This window comes from Otolemur garnettii, unplaced genomic scaffold (genome assembly GCF_000181295.1).
Source record: "Otolemur garnettii isolate 467f Iridium unplaced genomic scaffold, OtoGar3 scaffold00091, whole genome shotgun sequence".
NCBI lineage: Eukaryota > Metazoa > Chordata > Mammalia > Primates > Galagidae > Otolemur > Otolemur garnettii.
In genome coordinates, this window is record NW_003852486.1 from 1,617,105 (window position 1) to 1,637,768 (window position 20,664).

General features: G+C 44.1%; 1 protein-coding gene and 1 non-coding gene across 2 annotated transcripts in view; both read left to right on the forward strand.

Annotated features, from left to right (window-relative positions):
• AIM2 (absent in melanoma 2) overlaps window positions 1–20,664 on the forward strand; it is a 128,096-nt gene that overhangs the window by 34,200 nt on the left and 73,232 nt on the right. The window lies entirely within an intron of this gene.
• Window positions 8,174–8,247, forward strand: TRNAR-UCU. Its single transcript has one exon. It is a non-coding gene; the product is annotated as a tRNA-Arg (tRNA).

Here is a 20,664-nt window from a genome sequence, read left to right on the forward strand (position 1 = left end):
GATTATGAAGAGCATGAGATTCATGGGGAAATATAAGCTCCGATGTACACGTTTCACAGTTGAGATGCCCGTGAATCACGCAGGGGTGATAATCTAAAGGTAGCTGAATACTCCAATCTGGATTTCATGTGAGGTGTCTGGTTTTAAGATATAGATAGAAGGGTTTTCAGCCCATGGTTGGTAGTACGTGCTGTAGCACCATTTAAGATCATCCATGGAGAAAATACAAAAGCAGGGAGCTAAGACACAGTTTAGGGCAGTGTTTTTCACCACGGACCACAGAAGAAAAAGAAATGTACTCTGACTCAGAACACACACACCCATACATATACATTCAGGTGCAGCTGCAACAAAAATTTCCTGAAATAAGACATGGCCTTTTTAGAGGGTGATGCCCTCTGATATTTTCCTTTTTGTTCTGTCCTGTCCTGTCCTATCATTTATTTTCTCTGCTAGGTAATAATATAAAAATGCTGCTAACCTCCTGACTGGCAGTCTGATATGCGTGCTGCTCTTTGGAACACTGATATTTAAGAAGGAAGAGGAGGGGCGGGTGAAGGAGATGGGGAAGGAGGGTGAGGACCAGGAGGCCAGTGAGGGGAGAAGGAGCCCCCCAGAGCCAGGGAGAGGGCATTTCTGAGGATGCAGGTATGGTCACTAGTGTGGAGTGCTGCAGAAAGGTGAAGCGAGACCTTCTAAAGTGACAATTAGACCATCAGGGATCTTAGCAAGGTCGTTTGGCAGCAGCTAGGCTGGGATGGGTGGGGGGGAGGGAAAAGAGCACAAAGTACTCTTTTTAAAAATAGAGACTATCAGGTACCAGTCTACTGAGGATTTTCCCATCTTTCATCTCATTTACTCCTCCTGAAGAATGACCTTACAAGCTAGGCGTTATTACTTCTCTGAATTTTTAAAATCAAATGAGTAATCTGAGTCTCAGAGTCATTCAGGTGGCTTAGATGCCCATCAGCACACACAGACTGGGATTCAACCGTGGTCATTTTGACTTGAAAGTCTGTAGTTTTCCAGCCAGATAATAACTGTTAGTCTATTTTTGTAATATTGGATAAGTAATTTAATTTCTGTGGGTCTGAGTTACTAATCTATGTAATTACAGATGGCGAGGCTTGACAAAAATTATAGACTACAGAAATATAGAAAATAAAGAGGAAACATTCACCCACTTAGCATTATCAATTTAATCTTTAGACTTTTTTTATTTTATAAAAATAATACAATCGTATGCAAAAATTCAACTGATGGATAAGGTTAAAAGAGACAATCATTTTACAATCCTTTCCCATTTTGAGTGCTCTGTGATTCCTAAAAGAGCTTATTTGATATTTTTTGTCTCAAGTGTATCAGTTAAGATCGAATACAAAGCATCTTACTCTTTCCCTCCCACCCCTTCCTCACACTCTGTATTGGGAAGTCACGAGTGACTCCAGCCAGGTTGCTCTTCAACACACTGCTCTTAGTTCCTCTGGATATACACCCAGTAGTGGGATTGCGGGATCACATGGTAGTTCTGTTTTTAATTTTTTGAAGAGGCTGCTTGTTGTTTTCCATAATAATTGGCTGGAGTTAACTATTTCATTTTATATATATATATATATATATATATGTATCTCACCTGATATCAAAATCTTGTTGTATACAATAAAAACACACATTATCTGTCACCTTAAAAAACTAAAAAGAAAATTTAAAAAGAGTAATTCAATGACACTGTAGTGAAATGAAAAGAACACTGAACTGGGAGTCAGAAAACTTAGAACTGAGAGCCACAGTTGTGGATGACTACCTGACTGATCTTGAGCAAGTCGTTTTATTCATTTGGACATCACTTTCTTATGTCTTTACTTAAGGCAGCCGGGAGGAGACTGGGCCACTAAGGAGGACGTCAGAGAGAGCTCACTGACTCACCTGTGCAGTGCAGCTCGAGCTACCTTTAACCCTCTCTGTGGCTTTCTCAGGCCTGTCACCCCCCCAGTCCTCCCCCCATCCTATTCCTAGGACACTGCTCTGTGATTACAAAGATGGGAAAGAGATCTGGACAGAAAGATTTCAGACTCTTGACCCTGGAACAAACCACACAAAGAAGCTTGTGGCCCTCAGCAGCATCTTCTGAGGAGGTCGGCCTGGAGTGGCCACAGAGATCAGGACACTGTACCGGGCTCTCCCCAGCCCCACCACTTGTGAGCTGAGTGACTTTGGCCAAGACATGTGTCTTTGATCAAGGTTCTTTTTTTGTAAAAGGAGGATAATGATAATCATTCTTCCCACAATCTAGGATAGTTCTGATGATAAAAATGAGATAAAGAATTCAAAATACTTTTATCATCATTATTACTGCCATTAATACTGTTTCTTGGAATCGGAGACAGGTGTAGCATGAAGAAGGACCTTAGAAATTCAACTACCACCTTCTGCAGGAGGAGACCCTGAGCCTGAAGGAGATAACTGGCTTACCTAAGGTCAAAATGCTTCCCCTGGGCCTTGCCCTGTCTCCAGTGTGGGGACTGGATGTCCTTTAGGGGAAGACTTTAGATGGGCCCTCCTGTGTAGTCAGTGTCCAGCTGTGTATAAGGAGAAACCATGCAGTGACCCTGCTGCCCTTTGTCAGACATAAGGTTCCTATGTAAGGACAAGTTTGTTCTCTGGGATCGAAACTTTTCACGATCATTCCTTTTTGTTCAACTAAACTGATGCATTGTAGAAAATGAACACCTCTCTTCTCTCACTTTTGTGGAGCCCACTTAACTGTGTTCACCTCCAAGCTTCTTCTAGGCTGAATGGGAAGTGGAGCTGAGGCAGGCAAAAAAGACAACAAAAACCCAATTTGCTCATAAATTAAGGCAAAACCAATGTTCTCCAATTCTTTGGCTATAACCATGGAACCATTGACCCTTTAAGGATCAATCTTCTAGCTCTTTGGCCTCTGGCTTACAGCATCTGGCCCTTTAAGGACCAGGGGCCCCATAGGGACTGAAGATTAAGGAGCTTGGTTGCCAGTCCATCCCCATGGCAACTCAATGCCATGGGGATTAGCAGGGCCCTATTCAGGGCCTCCAGTTTTAAAGCCAGTGGTGCAGAGTCCCAGGCAGAGAAGTTTAACCAACACAGTTGTGTTGTAGAGCCAGGCAGGACTCAAGATGTCTGAGCATGAGCCTGGGAAGAAGGGGAGCACCAGCAAGTCGTTCTGGACAAGCCTCAGCAAGCTGGTACTGTGCGGACCAAGTGAAGGGGTTTCTGCAGAACAGGTACTCTAGACTGAAAACTCAGGGAGAGGAAATGAGCCTCAGCAAGCTGGTACTGTATGGGCTGAGTGAAGGAGGTTCTGAAGAACAGGTACCCTAGACTGAAAACTCAGGGAGAGGAGACCAGGACCAGACAGATAGGGAGCAGGGAAAGAAGTCTGGAGAATGAAATCCAGAGGAAGGGAAAAGAGGCCCTGAGAGTGAAGGGCTGACAGTAACTAAGACTCTGGGTCCAAGCAATGGAGATAATGACATGGGGGTTTAGAGGCTGGGAAACTAAGAGGACCTGGAGGATGATGGCTAAAGGGGCAGAGAAGGAGGAGAGCAACGGGCTGAATGTAGGGGGGGAGACCAGGAGCAAAAGTGGTTGGAGTAGATGGAGCCTAGTGCAAAGGATGACAGATGGGGACATGGCTGAGAAACTGGGCATTGCAGATAGGGGCTGGGGCGTAAAAGGGTTAGGGGATGCCGACTGCAGTAAAACGGACATAATGTGGAGAGGTGTGGACAGAGGGGGAGAAGAACATTTTAAAGCAGGAAATGCTTGGGGTTATTTATCTTGAGGAATAAAGAGAAATTGATGGGGCTCGCAAGAAGGAAACTTAGGAGAGGGGAGCTAGGACTGGACACACAAAGAGGCGATGGCGTGGGGTTGGAAACAGTGGCATAGAAAGTCCCAATTCTAAGCAGGAGAAAGGGGATCGAACTAGAAAGTTAGCACCTGGAATTAACTTCCTCGTTAGGTCTGGGTGAAGCAGACAGCTTCTCTCCAAATTTCCAGAAAAATCTGGCAGGACATGACAGCCCACTGCCCTCCCATTTGTAAACGCTGTTGGCTTCCTCATCCCTCTGGACCCCAGAGAGACTTCACGTCCTTGGAGACATATACTCCGGAATTTTCAGCACCACTTTCTGGAGAAGTCTGTCAGAGTTAGGAGAGAGGCAATCAGGAAAGGGAGATTCAATTTCCAGATTTTTCACCATTTTCTCAGACTCCTTCAGGAGTGTGATTCCACTGTGTCCTTGACTAGCCCTGGCGATGCAGCCCATTGTCAAGATAGGGTGGTTCTGGGTCTACTTTGGTGAAGGTTTGGTAACTAAATTGGACTGGGTTCAACCTGGAACGGCTTCTGAGAGTTGGATGGGATGCTCAAAGGAAAATTCTCTGTGTATTTGTCTTCCTTTGACTTGATCCTCAGGCTCAGTTATCACCTGGATTATCTCACTTCTTCCCTCTTTGAGGGTAGGAAAGGGCATGCATAGGGAATGAAAAACTTGCAGCCAAGTTCACAGGCAAGGACGGAGGGAAATAGGAAACTTTGGGAACATAACTGTTTTATGATGATGAGTCAGAAAAATATGTGAGAGGAATAAAGACATGAGCATGAGGCAAGACCCTCTAGGACAAGTGTCTGGAAAAAAATAGAAGTGCTTTTGCATTGTAGGTATGTCCGTTTCACCCTTCTGTAAGGGTAGGGAGTTGTGAGCTGACCATAGGCCAGTAACTGCAGAGTGCCTTTCCCAGCCTTCCTGGGAGGTGCTCACAGGATGCAGGAGGTGCCTGACTCCTGGGGGTGACTCAGTAAGAGGGGGCTGAGAGCAGATAAGGACCTGGGGCTGTTACATGGAAATCAGTTCTAGAGAGTGCCCACAGTGGATGTGCATGAATCAGGTTTGGGGCGTTGCAGAGACTGGGGGATGAGAGTATGCTGTGTAAGGACCATGCTAACCAAATGGCCATTTCCCTGTCCTACTGCATCTCATATCCCTTAAAACGTGGACTAGTTGGGACAGGTACCTACAGGGAAACTATAAGTAGAACCACAGTAGAAAGGGAAAATTTCTTTTTGTCATTTATCATATGTATCCCAGCAACACTTCATGAATGAAATAATATGTGAGCATCACCAGTTTGTCTGTGGGGTCACGGAGTGGTGTTCAATTAGAGGCATGAGTAATGCTTGAGTCACAGATCTTTGGAAAATTAAATCAGTATGAATTCTTTTTGAAGGGGAATGTACGTATCTTTGTAAGGGTTTACATAAACACGAATGACATACACGTAGTTAAAAGAAGAAAAAGATATACTGTCATCGGTCATTTTAAATGACTTAACCTTATCTTTCCTGCCCCTTGTAGCTTTCTTTTTCTCCTTGCTTTAAATTAGAAAACTAGTTTACAGACATTCTTCTCACCATCAAGAAGTTTTCTCAGATTTATAGATAATAGAGTAAAATTAGAGATGTCAGTGACAGCACTTCTTATTGGAGAAAAGCCCTTGGATGAAGTCCAGAATATTTTTGTTAATATAAATTATAAATGTGTAAGGGGTCCTGTACAGATTCTCATTGTGGCAAACGTTATTATTTTTTTTTTTCTGGAATGGAGAGACTTCTGTGAGTGGTGGGAAGAGGATGGAAGAATATTCCAAAGGAAGGAAGCAACCCAGGCAATAGTTGAGAATTGTAGCTCGTGGAAGGAAGGAAGGAAGCAGACAAACACTCTGCACCAGGAAATCTCAGCTCATCTTTATCAACAGTGTAGATTATTTCCCTCATTTTAGAATGAGGAAATGGAATATCAGTGAAGTCAATTAGTTATTTTCAGAGTCTCAACAGCTTGTTATTGAAACTGGATCTTTCTGCTTCCAAAGCTATGGTCTTTGATTGGACTTGGAAAATGGACACCTTACTTAATGGTCAATAAGATTGATTCCTTCTCTTCTGCCATATATCTTTTAGACTTTCATACCTCGGAATTTGCATACAGGATCCTGGAAGCTGGAACCACGCCATTATTTATCGTTCATGGCTATATCCCCAGCACCAAGTGAGAACTTTGCAAACAATGAATGAAACTTCTGGAAGGAGTTTCAGAGCTGGGACTCTTTATTCAGATTATAGAGAACACATGATCTTTTAAGAGGCAACAGAGCTTTGGACATAAGTCAGGGAACTGATAGATTTCTTGGGCTTAGGACAATATGAAGAGCCCAGGGTGTGGGCGTGTGTAATCAAACCTTGAGCCTGGCAGAGTATCCAGAGAGCATAGCCTTTCTTTCTGCCTAGCCTGGGTGGCTGAGCTTCCTTCTACAAACACATAGACCTCTTGACTAACTCGTTGACTAGCCCCTTGTTACTGACCAGCATGCAGTTTTAGTTGTCAGGTCCTTGAAACTGTCTAGGGTAAATGTGTTGAGATAGACCTATTCTGTGCCTCCTTGTTTCAGGTTTACTATATTCACAATCAGTTTTCACTTTTCTGAACTCCTGTCTTTAGACCCTATATGGAAGGCAAGTTTGGCTGGAGTAGCTGGTTTCCCCCAGACACCAGAGGAGCGTTCAGCTTATATCCCTGACCTCACAGAACCTCCTCGGCTGTGTTTTTCACAGATATGTCTTGGGGCTGTATAAGTGAGTAGGGAAGCAGGAGGTGTGTAAGTGTAGTCTCAGGGTTAGAAGGAGCCTGAAAGATCTTCTAATCTAAGCTTTTCATTTGGTCAGGCTGTGCCTTTACTTGGCCATCACCTGGTCTCACAGATTAGAAAGAACCGCCTTACGTTATAGTAAGGGTCTGCTGTCAACGTCCAGAGCCACAGGCCATGGAAACACACAGGGAGGGAGGAGGAGGGTGTCTGAGTTGGCCATCCATTTTAGTGTGACCTTCTGAGTGGGAGTTGGGTGCAGACCACTGAATCAGAGTCTTTAAATCAATGGATTGTCATCTGGAGCGTAGAGGCCAGTTATCCCCTTGGGAAATCAAGTAGGAGAAAATGAGCTGAAGGTGAGGTAAGGAGAATTTAGATTAGACATTCAGCAGAACAGGCACAGTGGAAGTTACAGTGGAAACAACAATGATTATGGAATTTTCTTCTCTGGGAGGCTTTTAAAACTAGGAAATCATTTTCTTGAATCTAAACCAGGTATAGAGGTCTTTATATAAAATCGTGGCGGGATGGTCAGCTTGACTGTATTATGATTCTCTAGCAAGCCCAGGCAGCTGAATAATTCTCATTCTTTGAATTAGGCAGCCCCAGGGTGGGGGTGTGTGGGGAAGAATAGCAGGAACTCGGGACTGTGGAAGGTGGAAGGAAGAGACACAGGTATTCACAGAGGGCTGTGTGAGGACCATCTGTATTTCATCAGAATGACATCTGCCACTTTCACTGTCCCTCCCTGTACGTACACACACATGCTCCCTCCTTTCTCTCTCCCTCTCACACTCACAAACACAAACACTCAGCACTGTTCCTCTCCCTCCTTAACTCTAGCAAAGATGCTGAAGGGAGATCAAATCAGACTCCGGTTACGACTCCAGTTACCTCTTCCCTGGGCTTGATTCAGTTCTGAAAGCTGAGAACAGGACCAACCTCCTGGCGCTCAGCTTCCCTGTCATTTCTGCCGCCGTGTTTCACAGTGTTTCTTTACAGAGCAGCTCCTTTGTCTCGGGGATGGAGGGTTTTCCTGCATCCCTGAGCTTTGCCCAGCCCCTGTCTGAGAATAGCTGGACTAGGATGAAACCACAGTGAGAGAGTAGGGGTGGAGGTAGAGATGGCTTCTGCTTTCTCTGCAGGGTTGGGTGTTTTCTGCCTAATTAGCATGAGAATGGCGAGATTTTCACATCCTCCCTTAGGATGGAGAGGAAAGGAGAGCGAAGACTCTAGCTCTGTCCTGCTCCATCAGGGATTCTTGACCTGCGAAAATGACCGCTGTCACAGTCCTCCAATCCTCTAAAGACCCCAGGACCCGCAGTATTGAGAAAAGCTTTATGGAGTCAGTTGGTGGATCTCCACTCCAGATTTTCCAGCTGTCCCTGTCCCCCCACCGCTCAGAGAGCAGGATGCTGAGATGGCTCGGTGATGCAGAAGGTATGTGCTTTTTCAGTTCTGGTGCTGATGCTGTGTGTGTGGTGAGGTCTCTGTGGCGCAATGGACGAGCGCGCTGGACTTCTAATCCAGAGGTTCCGGGTTCGAGTCCCGGCAGAGATGGTCACCTGGCAGGTGCCTCTTTTATTTTGAAGGCTGTCATACTAAGTTGGTAATTATATTTATTCTTCCCTGGAGGCTCTGAGGGAGAAAAGGAAACCCCTTTCCTTGAGAACTCTAGACCTCCTCCCCTTTTGCCGTCTCTCTTTCTTCATTCTTTCTCTAGTTCTTTCTTACTGATTTTCATTATGTAGAAGGGGCTCGGATGTCTGTTGTGTCTCTCTGCTCAGCCTGACAAACACAGCCTTTGAATCTTCTGCTTTATTATAGGAAAATTTGACATATAGGGACCACGGTGCCGAGTTACAGGTTTGGGGACCACTATGATTCCCTCTTTTTATCTCGGAGAACACAAAAGAGCAGATTGTTCCATATGTCAATGGGACATGTCCAGCTGTCCACCTTGACCAAGGTTCTCTCCTTTGAGTCAGGCGATTGACAGGTCACGCAGAGGATAATTTCTTTCACTGTCTTGTCAGCTGTGCCTCTGTATTCTTAAGGCTTTTTGTCCTAAAGCTCATTACTCACTTCCTCATCTATAAGGTGAAATGTAATCATTGCTCTTTGTCTCCTCGGAATAAACCACACAGCAACACGCTGATTACCAGCAGCAAGTTGGATGAGCTTGTCTCCGGAGACCCAAAGGTCTTATACTTAATGCTCTTTACTGTGGAAAGTTTGTGCCCTTTTCTCTTTGTAGGATAAGGTTTCAGGGTTGTGTCTGAATGTTATTTTCATAATTTTTAATTTCAAGCAAGCCATATTCTTACCTCCTCTCTCATCCTGCATTCACTTTGCCTATCTCCCTGTCTCGTCTAATGGACCCCATGCAGCTAGACTGGGGGCTTGGTCCAATTGCCAAGTCCCTTGGGTTTCTATTTTGGGCCGGTATGGCTCTCTCCCTTGCATATCGCTGCCCCTGCCAAGAGCTGACCTCCACCTCAGTTGAACCCAGGAAATCTGAGAAGACACGCTTCCCTGTACTGTTGGGGACAGTCAGCATCCCTCCCACGTGGACCTGCCAGAGGACACAGCAGTGTACCTGCACTGTGAGGAAGCTGGGGGGGTGGCACCACGACAGAGGAGCAAGGCCTGGAAGGAAACCATGCTGGAAGGTGAGGGACTGATGGGGCAGCCAGGAGGACTCTGGAGACAGACGTGTATGTGTGTGTGTTTTCCCAAAATGTGCATATTTGTAAAAAGTTCAAACACCTGAAATTCTTTTGAAGTAATACAATACTTTAAAGGGACTTAAAATGCTTGCAGTAAGAACCAGAGTAACTTTACCTTTCAGAGTTACCTTGGCGGAAGGACAATTCAGATATTAACACTCTCCTACCAGCCCTTTCCACAGCCCCTTGGAGGGTCCTGTTGTGAACTAGAAGTTCCTGGGAGTTTGGCTCCCTTCCTGGAGCTTTCTGTTCATTGGTGTCTCAGCCTATGTTAGATATTTTTGCTTTAAGCCCTGACCTGAAGGGAAAAAGTGTATGGGGTTGCGGGGTGTGGGGGAAGGGAGGGAGTTCAGGAGAGGGGTACATCACATTTTTCAGCCATAATCCAGGATCCTGCGCCGAGCTTTCCAATCCCCCCTGTATCATGCTGTTTCTATGGAGCTGCTCAACCACAAAAGGTCCGAGAGAGGGAGGATGTTGTCCCTAGATCACCATTAAAGGTCAGGCAAGGGTATGAGTTCATTCTGCCCACTCTGAGGTCTGCTCATTTCTACACGTTTTCTAGGAATGATTATCAGACTTTATGGGCTTGTGGATTCTGGGGCTGGGGTGGGAATCAGGAAGGTATGGGCGCCCAAGCAGACATCGAATTTGGATTTGCTCAAGGCTCCGATCAGGGTGCAGTGTAGCCAGTTACTTATGGGAACTTCTATGCCAGTGAGAGTTAAATCCCACGAATAATCCCCCAGGCCAGATTTTAGCCCGTTCTGTCTATTTCCTAACTTGGAGTTAGAAGACCTTGGTGTAATTACGGATTTGTCAAATTGCTAAATGCATGAACTTTAATCTGCTTATTTATAAAATCAAGGTTATATTAATGTGGAAATGGATGAAAAGCCCCTTGTGCAGCTCTGTATGGATGTATGGACTGTGCTGGTTTCCAAGGTGGTTTTGCCTCTCTCCTAAGCTTATGGGAAACGTGCCTGGGCACAAGCAGGGGAAGGAAAGGGTCTGAATGACCAGCCCCTCCCTGAGCCATCTGTACACCTCCAGCTGGGGCTGGCACTGCCCTCTGCTCCCTATGAAAGAGGACAGATTGGACTGTTCTTATCATGGGGTCCTTCAGTGGGCAGGTGACCCCAGGTAGGGAGAGAGGGAGGTTTGCAGGCTACCCCACTCAGCGGACCTAGAAACGTCTCTTACTCAACTATCACCCAGCCTTCAGCTCCCCCTGTTTCTGGAGGGTAGGGGGAAAGCATTTCAGGAGCTTGAAGAAGGATGTCACCAGGACTGGAGGAAGGATTTTCCACATGAGTAAAAATTCTTCTGTACGTGATAACAGTTGTCTTCTTAATACAGGAGGGATAACTCCTAATTTATGAATACCATAATTACTGTGTTTTAAAGATACTCAGAATATAAAATAGAAATGGCTTATTTTTTTTTTTATCAAGTCATCTCACTGTAGAATCCAAATGCTTCAGAGGTGCTGGAGCTAATCATTAATTGCAAGGAATCCAGGCAGGAGATGCCTTATTTATTATTGTATTCTCAGTGCCTGAAATATGGTAGGCATTTGATGGATATATTTGAAAGTATTAATGCTGGCTTAGATTGGCTATAAATTATGTAGATAGGAAAGAGAAAGAGATTCCTACTGGCTCCTAGGAAGCAGGAACACAGGCAGTATCTTCATGCATTAATTCATTCACTCAACGAATATTCATCAAGCACCCACTTTATGCCACTTTCTCTGACTCCAGACACTGGAGTCTAAACTACTAGTTCCCACCCCCCCTGTGGAGTGCATATTCCCAAAATGGAGATGGTGATAGGTAAATAAATTTAATAGCATTTTATAGAGAGACAGGAGGAGCTCTGGAGGACTTTAAAGGATGATGGGGTGGAGAGCAATGTGAAGAATGGTGGCCGTGGAAGACTTCTCACAGGCGTGAAGGCCTGAGTGAAGTGAGGGAGGACAACGCAGCGTGGAGGACGGACAGACAGAGAGCCGGCAAGGGCAGAGACCCTGAGGTGGGCACCAGTTTGATGGGAAAGCACAGAGGTCAGTGTGGTGCAGTAGAGGGAAGCAAGGGGAGAGCGGGGTCAGAGTTTAACATAGGGACATCGTGCAGGGCCGTGCTCCTCATCCTGTCACATCCAACTCTGCCGTGTTAAGTCCAGGAATTTCTCACTTTCCCTCTACTGTCCAAGCAATGAAATTCACAGGTAATATAACTTTCCTGTGCACACAATAAAGACAAATCAATACAGTATCCTACTGGATATGAGACAAATAAGAAAATCAACTTGTAATCAGCGAGATGTATTTTAGTACGTCAGTGCCACACTAGTGGTCTCCATGCCTTTTTGCAGAATCACCTCGAATGCAACAGCTACACGTGCAGATGGATGCAGGCACATTCCATTGCTGTCTCAGATATCTCAAAATACACAGAATACCTGGCCTCAAATATTAGAGTAAAAGTGATGTCCAGCATGCTCACATATGGGTTCCTGGCACACCCTAGTTATAAAAGCATAGAACTCTATTAATATGAAACATGAGTTTGTGGTTGTTGATGGTCTACACCCAGATGAAGGGTGAGGTAGTCCAGAGACAGATTAAGTAGGTGAGAACCTGACAGAGGTGAATGAAGAATAGACATGAATTCATCTACTCATTCCACAAATACTTATTTGGTAACTACTATGGGCTAAACATTGAGCTCGGTACAATGATGAGTGAAAGAGACAGAGGTTACCACACCAGTTCATGTAAAACTGCATCAGTAAATGGAAAGACTCATAGAGCAAAGAAAGTCTATAGCAGGGAGAGTTGACTTCTTCAGGATAATCCAGGAGTGCTTCCTGTAGGAAATGTCTCCTAACTAGAATCGGAAAGCTAAGCATACTGGAAATTACTAGGCAAAGAATGAAGAGAAAGGCTTTCCAGACAGAGAAACAGGGGATGTCATTCACCAGCCACGTTGTGATTTTCCAAACTGGTGAACACTTCTGGATAAATTTTTGATCACGACAAAGTAGTTCTTGCAAAATACACATTACTTGGCATTCCTGGAAAATTTATGATGTTTAAAACCCTGCAGAAAACTCTCTGTATTTATATGTAAAAACAAGTTAGACTCTAGGCTCTACTACTAACAAATTGGTTTTTAGGAGAGTTTTCAAAAGAAATACACAGGACGGGACACTTCTCATTTGTGTGGGACACTTCTACACAAGTGGGACACGTAGACCCCAGGTCCTTTCCTCTCTAGAGTAAGCAGTGGCTCCTGATTATTATGACAACAAAAATGACTCCGTCGACTTTTCAAGCCACGTCTGAGAGGCAGTTCCAACTGCAATGGCATCACTGACGTAGGGCTGGCAGGTCAGGTTTTCCTCATATCAGTGAGAACTTGGGTGGGTTTGAGCAGAGGAATAAAGGGCTCTGGTTTATATGTTAGAGGCTGATTGTGTCTGTTGTTAGAGAATAGCCAGGGTTGAAGAGGTAGACAGATGCGTTTGTATGCCTGGTAGTGCCAGCACCACCAGAAGTAGAGGGTTTTATAATAAAATCCACTTACAGAAGTGACTTACAATCTCTGAAGAGCTGATCTGGTACAGATCACTGATGTTTTGTCTGAGCAGTAGTTATTTTTATTTATTTTCATTACTATAGTTATTATGCACTATTGAAAATGTTCATTTAGCTTGTATTTTAATGCCATAGCAAGTAGAACTTTACTACCCCAAAACACAACTGCTGTGCTTATGTTCTTAGTAGTTCCCACAAATTACAATAGAGCAGAGTATCTTTAAATTTCTCTATGTTCTTCTTGGAGGTTTTTTGCATCCTCCTGTGATGGTGATATGGTCCTGTGGTGATTGTTTTGAGAGAGCGAATGGTGAGACATGGCGCAGTCTGATGAGGGGAGTTGATCACCCTGAGCTCAGTAGGAAAGACAACTGCGTGGGAATGGCACAGACCTGGGTCTGAGTTTGAGGTCTTGCTATTTCCTTGTATGATTTTGCTCATGCACTGGGTCTCTCTGAGCCTCAATTCTCTCTTCTAGAAAATGATCTAAAGAATACCCAGAATTAAATAAGGTAAACTGTAGAATTGTCCAGATAGTTGGTAGGTAAAAACGCAGGGCTAGTTTCATTTTTTTATGGATGATTATTTCAACTAGTCTTCTGCAGATCGCAGATGTCCAGCTAGTTTCCTGGAAATTCTGTGTGGGGATGTGGGGAACTTAGCTAAGGATGACATGGTTCTATTCCTTGAAGATGCTTAAGGATAGTGGTGTCTGAGTGGAAGTAAAGAAATACTTAATGCATTTTAGAGAGCAGCTACTCTCCAAGAACACCCTCTTCCTTCTGTGGCCATGAGCCCTGGACTTTTATTTTTCTCCTAGGACTATAAGCAGAGAAAGAAGCCATAAATACTCCTTCAGGTTCCTAGACCCTGTGGAGAGGGTCACACGAGGACTTTCCTGTGCAGAGTGACACAGGGCTCTGAGGCCAGGTATGAAGACAGGGTCATCAAGCTTGAGAAGGCTGGTTGGCATCTTGAGAGACAGAATTTGACCAAGAACTAATGCCTGGGGAGCTGTGGGGGAGACAGGAGACCAGGCCTTGACTGTCACCTTCCTGGTGAAAGCCCTTCTTGGAGACGTCCTTGACCCGGGGAGCATCTTCTAGGAATCACTAACAGCTGTCAGCAATCGTGTCTTCTTTTAGCTATATCTGTAGACCTCTTCTGGAGACAGAGGTAGACAATTTAGAACCAATTATATTTATTCTGAGGAAGCATGAAACTTTTAAAATTTCTAGTTATGTACAAACTTATAACAGTGTTTTTTTTTTTTTAAAGTTTGTACATAAGCTTGTTCTGAAGAGCAAAGGAGAGAGATTGCTTACTACCAGGTGTCAGGAAGCGGAGGCAAAAGTAGCCTATGCCATGTACATTTCTCTGAAATCATATACTTTATGCTACATTCTAGTATACATTTTGGGTTTTACTTGCATTCTTATGTTTTAAGTACAAAAAATAATTACCTGGCCTCAAATATTAGAGTAAAAGTGATGTCCAGCATGCTCACATATGGGTTCCTGGCACACCCTAGTTATAAAAGTATAGAACTCTATTAATATGAAGCATGAGTTTGTGGTTGTTAATGATCTACTCCCAGATGAAGGGTGAGGTAGTCCAGAGATAGGTTGAGTAGATGAAAACCTGACAGAGGTGAATGAAGAATAGACATGAATTCATCTACTCACTCCACAAATACTTATTTGGTAACTACTATGGGCTAAACATTGACCTGGGTACAATGATGAGTAAGAGACTGAGGTTACCACACCAGTTCATGTAAAATTGCATCAGGAAATGGAGAGACTCTTAGAGCAAAGAAAGTCTACAGCAGGGAGAGTTGACTTCTTTAGGATAATCCAGGAGTGCTTCCTGTAAGAAGTGTCTCCTAACTAGAATCGGAAAGCTAAGCATACTGGAAATTACTAGGCAAAGAATGAAGAGAAGGGCTTTCCAGACAGAGAAACAGCGCACGAAGTTGCTGTGGAGGGAGTGGAGGGAGGGGAATGCCATGATTGAAGGGCTGATAAGCGAGTTTGATCTGAGAGGGTAAGGGAGGTGGTGGTGTAAAATGAAGTGAAGAGAGAGGCCGGAAGCAGACTGCACAGGGCCTTGTAGTCCCTTAAGGACCCTTCCTTCCTTCCTTCTTTCCTCCCTCCGTTATTTTTCTCTTTGTTTTTTTTCCCCTTCCTTCTTCCCTCCCTCCCTCCCTCCCTTCCTTTCTTGTTTCTTTCTTTCCCTAAAATCATTGAGAAACTACTAAAGGGTTTTAAGCCAAAGAATAGCACGATTAGATCTGCAGCCTGGGAAGATGACTCCAGCTGCTTCTCAGAGTGGAAGATGGCCAGGATAGATGCTGGAGCTAAATCAGAAGTTACCACCAGTAGTTGTTGTGAGAATGTTAGCTTGCATTAAAGGGTGGTAATGATGGTGGCAGTAAGGGTGGAGATAGAAAAAGAAGGATCTTAGAGATATCTATCAGCTAAAATGTACAGATTTGTCAATGGATTAGAAATGGTGTGTAAGGGAAAGAGCTCACAGGATGACTCTAGGATTTCTGGTCTTCCACTCACTAAGATAGGAGACACCAGAAAATGATGAGTTCAGTTTTGAGCTTCTCATTTTGAGGTACCCTAGAGAAGATGTCACATATGCATGAAGATGAGGGCTGGGTCAGACAGGGTCTGAACTGGTGCTTTAATTCTGGGAGTCCCATGCATGTTGGTGGAATTTGGTGCCAACAGTGTGAATGAAGTCTCCTAGGAGAAATGCGGGGTGAGATGAGACAGGGCCTAAGAATGAACTAAGAGGAACTCCAATATTCAACAGCAGAGTAGAGATGTATCAGCAAGAGAGAGGTAGAATGGATACCAGAACTTCATAATTTCTGAAGCCGAAGGAAGAGAGTACTTCAGAAGGGACTTGATTACCACATGCTATTGAGAGGTCGAGAAAGATAACTAAGTGTATCCATAGTATTAAGCGGCATAGGATGAAAACGGTCTTAGTTTCTGTGGCGTATCAGAGTGAAAAACCAGACTGCAGGAAACCACAAAGGGAGTGGGGAGGTAAGGGAGTTGAGGGAACTCATAGGGCAACGTTTAGAATTCTGGCTGAACGGGGATGAGGAGCGGGTGGGGAATTGGAAGGCATGAGAGGTCAAACAAAAATCTTACTTTCTTATTTTTAAATTTTTAATTATGGTAAATCTCCAACATAAATAAAACCAGACAGACTATCATGAATCCTCATATACCCACCACTCAGTTTTAACATCAATGATCAGGTCATGCCCAAATTTGTTGTATCTACAGCTTTACCCATGTTATGTGTGTTGCAGTGAGAGAAACTTGAGCTTATTTGAAAGCCTTTGGGAGGAAAGTATTAAGAGGGAGAGCTGAAGTCTGGGGGGGGGGGGGGGGAAAATAAATGAAAAACAAGGTTTTTGAGAAGATGTGGGAGAGGGACACAGAGTGCCAGGGAAGGGATTAATTATAGGTGGCGAGGCGGGGACAGATCCTCTGTTACCATTGGAAGGAAGAAAGGAAGAGGTTGGGATGTGCAGCCGCAAGCTTGAATGTCTGATACCCCCAAGATGGGAAAATTTCACTTGATGGCAATGGTAGAAGCAGCTTCTCTTTCTCCTCTTTTTTATTTTAAAATAAAGAGCCTTGCCATGACCAAGAGTAACAGAAAAAGAGAGGAGGATGTCTGATGTTTAAGGGGAGTGCAGAAATTTGTATTAGCCATTGTGGAGAGTGAGACAGTGATACTGTAGCAGAGAATATTTGCTAGGCTGTGTTGCGGGCCGGTTTGTAGGAGACGAGATGGCCCTGCGAAACAGATTCAGTTCACATACGCATGTGTGTATGTTTGCGTGGCCAGCTTGTTAACGTTTGTCCCTGTAATATAGTGTGGTAACGCCGTTCCCAGTGGAGGAATGTGCCTGCGCGTGTGTGTACGTGTGTGTTTTACAGAAAGTATGCATTCCATAATCTCCTGAGTGTGTGGTCAGAATGTATATTAGCACCTCACAAAAGGGAAGAGATCTGATTCCTTAGGTGAGTCTGAGTCCCTGGTGGCGCCTTTCTCCTATTAATTGGTTGAGGGCGCCACCTGCTGCCAAGCTTGCTCAACGTCACCAGGCCGGCTTTTCAAACGCCGTCTATAATAAAACCTTTATTCTTGGAACAGTTGGTGTTCTTGTATGTAGGATTTTCCCCGATGAACTTTGAAATTTTGAGTTCCATTTTTCAGATACTCTTTTACGTTATATATTTGTGATTCAAAGTGGAAACATTGAAATGTGTCCTTTTCTGAGTTGATTTTGCTCTTTCAGTCGATTAACTCATCTATCTTTCCTAAACGTGTTCATTGTCTATAAACCTCATCCATGATCCATATGTGAGAGAAGAGAAAGAAAATGTAAGATTTTTACCTGAAATGGCACCAGTGATAGATTATTGGTTAAATATGGATAAAAATGCAGATTCTACAGAGACCAACTGTACAGATCAAGCAATGTCTTATTCAGTAGTCTCTGAAATTTAGATTTTGTCGTCTACTTATTTCCTCTCCCAAATTCTTTTCCTCTAGGATCTTTAACTGAAATGTGTATTTCTTCATAGTTTCCAAGCTGATCTTTTAGGAAACTAGTGTGCTGTAAATCATTTTCATTGTCCTTTTTTTTGCAGTTTTTGGCTGGGGCTGGGTTTGAACCCACCACCTCCGGCATATGGGGCCAGCGCCCTACTCCATTGAGCCACAGGCACCACCCTTCATTGTCCATTTCAAGCTGAGTGCCGTGTCCATTAAAATTTGTCTCTGAGGTCTTTGGGTCACACTACTAAAATGTTTTCAATTCCTAGATTTTCGTTAAATACGTTCCTTCCTTCCAATTTATAAGACAGTTCAAGGAAAAACTATTCTAACTGCCTCCTTTCCTGTAATTCAGTCAATAACCCTTAATTATGGTCGTTATATATATACAAATTCAGTCATGATTCAACAGAATTTAGAGAAATACAAGTATGAAGTACTCTGAATCATTCTCCAAGGAAATAGCATTTGGTTGTTTATCCAGCCATCTTTATGAAGAGCCTGCAGTGAGTAGGTCTGGAGCTTTGAGGGGCAGTAGAGACATGTGGGGAAGGCGGGCATCCTGCTCCGTAGGGGGTTGCTGTGCAGAGTGGAAGGCAGACATTGACTAAGTTATCTCATCACCTTATGGTGAGTTCCCTTTAGGGGACATACAGTGAAAACCGTGGAGCATCTGGAAGCTAGAGAGTCGTGAGGGCCTCCTGGAAAAAGTGGCGTTAAGCCAGGAAGTAAAGGGAGAACAGAAAAGCAAGGCAGTCTATGGGCCTGAAGCCTAATGCCAAAAACCAGGATGTGGAGGGGCAAAGAAACCTTTTTTAAAAGTTTGGATTTTATCCTAAGAGAAAATACTAGCTGATGGCAGATTTTAAGTGCATGTATGGGTGAGGGTGACCATGCTCAGATATACAGTTTGGAAAGATTATTCTAGCTGGAGTTTGGAGAAGGGCTGGTCTCCGAGGTTGGAGACCAGTTTAAAGGTATATGAGAAGAGGCACTAGCTTGCATCAGGGCAGTGGAGAGGGAGAGAAGGAAGGAATTCGAGGATTACTATGTCATGGCTGAGACTTGGTGGAAATGGGTGAAAGAGAGTAATCCAGGATGACCCCTGACTTTCTGGATTGAATGAATGGGTGAATAGAGGTGGCATTTAGGGGTGACACCTGTGGCTCAAAGGAGTAGGTTGCCAGCCTCATATGCTGGAGGTGGTCGGTTCAAACCCAGCCCTGGCCAAAAACTGCAAAAAAAAAAAAAAAAAAAAAAAAAAGGTGATATTTAACCAGATGGGAAATATTGCAGAAGAAGAAGATCATCAGACTGGCCAGGGAAGATGAGTATTTCTGCACTAGCCGTGCTGAATTTGAGGTGGCTGCTATGCATAAGAAGGCAGGTCTAGCAGGCAACTGGACATATGAGCTTGGAGCTCTGAAGAGAAATCTAGGCCAGTGATACAAGTTAGAAAGGATCAGTCTGTTGAGAGTAAATCGATGTCTTGGGAGGGGTCAATATCTCATAGAAGGCAGAGGGAGAAAAGAATGGTGAAGAAGGAGCCCTGAGGAACCCATCATTTAAGGAATTGTTAGAGGAAGCAGAAGCCAGCAAGTGAGACCGGCCGAGAAGCCGGAGGCCTGGGCCAGGCTGATGCAAAGGTTTCCAAAAGGGGGCATGTGCAGCAGCATCCCATGTGGCTGAACAGGGCTGGTGTCTTCTGCAGAATTTAGTAATATGTGGCTTGTCGAGGGCAGTTTCAGTGGAGTGATGGGAGTAGATTGTGGTGACTTCACAAGCCAGCAAGAGGTGAGGAAGTGGAGGCGGTCAGGGCATACAATTAAAAATATGTTGTGAAACGGAGTTCAAGGATAGTGTGGGGGATCGAGGGAGAAGGATTTTTAAGGGAGTGTTGGTTTTTGTTTATTTTTTAGATAGGAAATGGTAATGAATATTTAGAGAGGAGAGTGCTCAATAGATAGTGTAGTCCCTGAAAAGTCAGCCAGTAATAACACTAACAATAATAATTACCGAATTGCTCCCTCCTTTGTGGGAATTCTTCTAAGAGCATTCATTATATCATTCAGTTGTTAGATGACCTCTCTGAGAGAGGTACTTTTATTATCTCATTTTTTAAGATGAGGAAACCGAGGCACAGAGGGGTGGTATGAATAACCACATAGTAAGTGGAAGGGCTAGGATTGGGAGCCAGACAATCTAGTTTAGACTTGTGCTGTTAACCGCAGTGTCTTATTGTGAGGTCCACAACCTTGCTGGAGACTTAAATCAGAGATATCTACTTTGCTATGTAACTGGACAGAAGGTGTCTGGGGCAGGTGTGGACATAGGTGTCAGCATAGGTAATGTTATGATTTTTCTAGGGATTCCTAACAAATTAACCCAAACTCAGTGGCATAACAAACAGAGAGTTATCCTTTCCAAGTTTTGGAGGCCAGAAGCCCTATATCAAGATCAAGGTATGAAGGGCTCAGTCCGTCTGAACAGGCTTTGTGGCTTGGGACTGCATTTATTCTTTCAGTCTCTACCTCTGTTTTCACCTGGCTGTCTCCTCTGTGTCTCAGACATGTCTGTGCCTTTCTCTGTAACAATACTTGCCACTGGATTTCAGGCCCATCCTAAATCCACAATGATCTCATGTCAAGATCCTTCAGTTAATTATGGTAACACCTGCAAAGTCGCTTTTCCAAATGAGGTTACATTCACAGCTCTCAGGGGTTAAGACTTGGACGTATCTTTTTAGGGGGTCACTATTCAAGCCACGACGGCTAGGAAATTGAAGGAGTCCTTGTCAAATGGACTGCATAATTTCTGGGAAATAAGAATTTGAAAATTTTGCTGAGCTTGAGCCCAGATTTAGAGTGATCAAATATATGAGGAGAGTGAAGAAATCTTGAAGTAATTGTTACTGAAATTGGGAGAGTCAGCTGACTAGGAAACATAGTTTGTGGAGCAGTGCAGAGAATCAGATGGAGTTTGCTATCACGGATTGACAGTTGTGTGATGTTCTCTGGCACCGATTAGCCGCCTGAGTACAAATATGAGGAA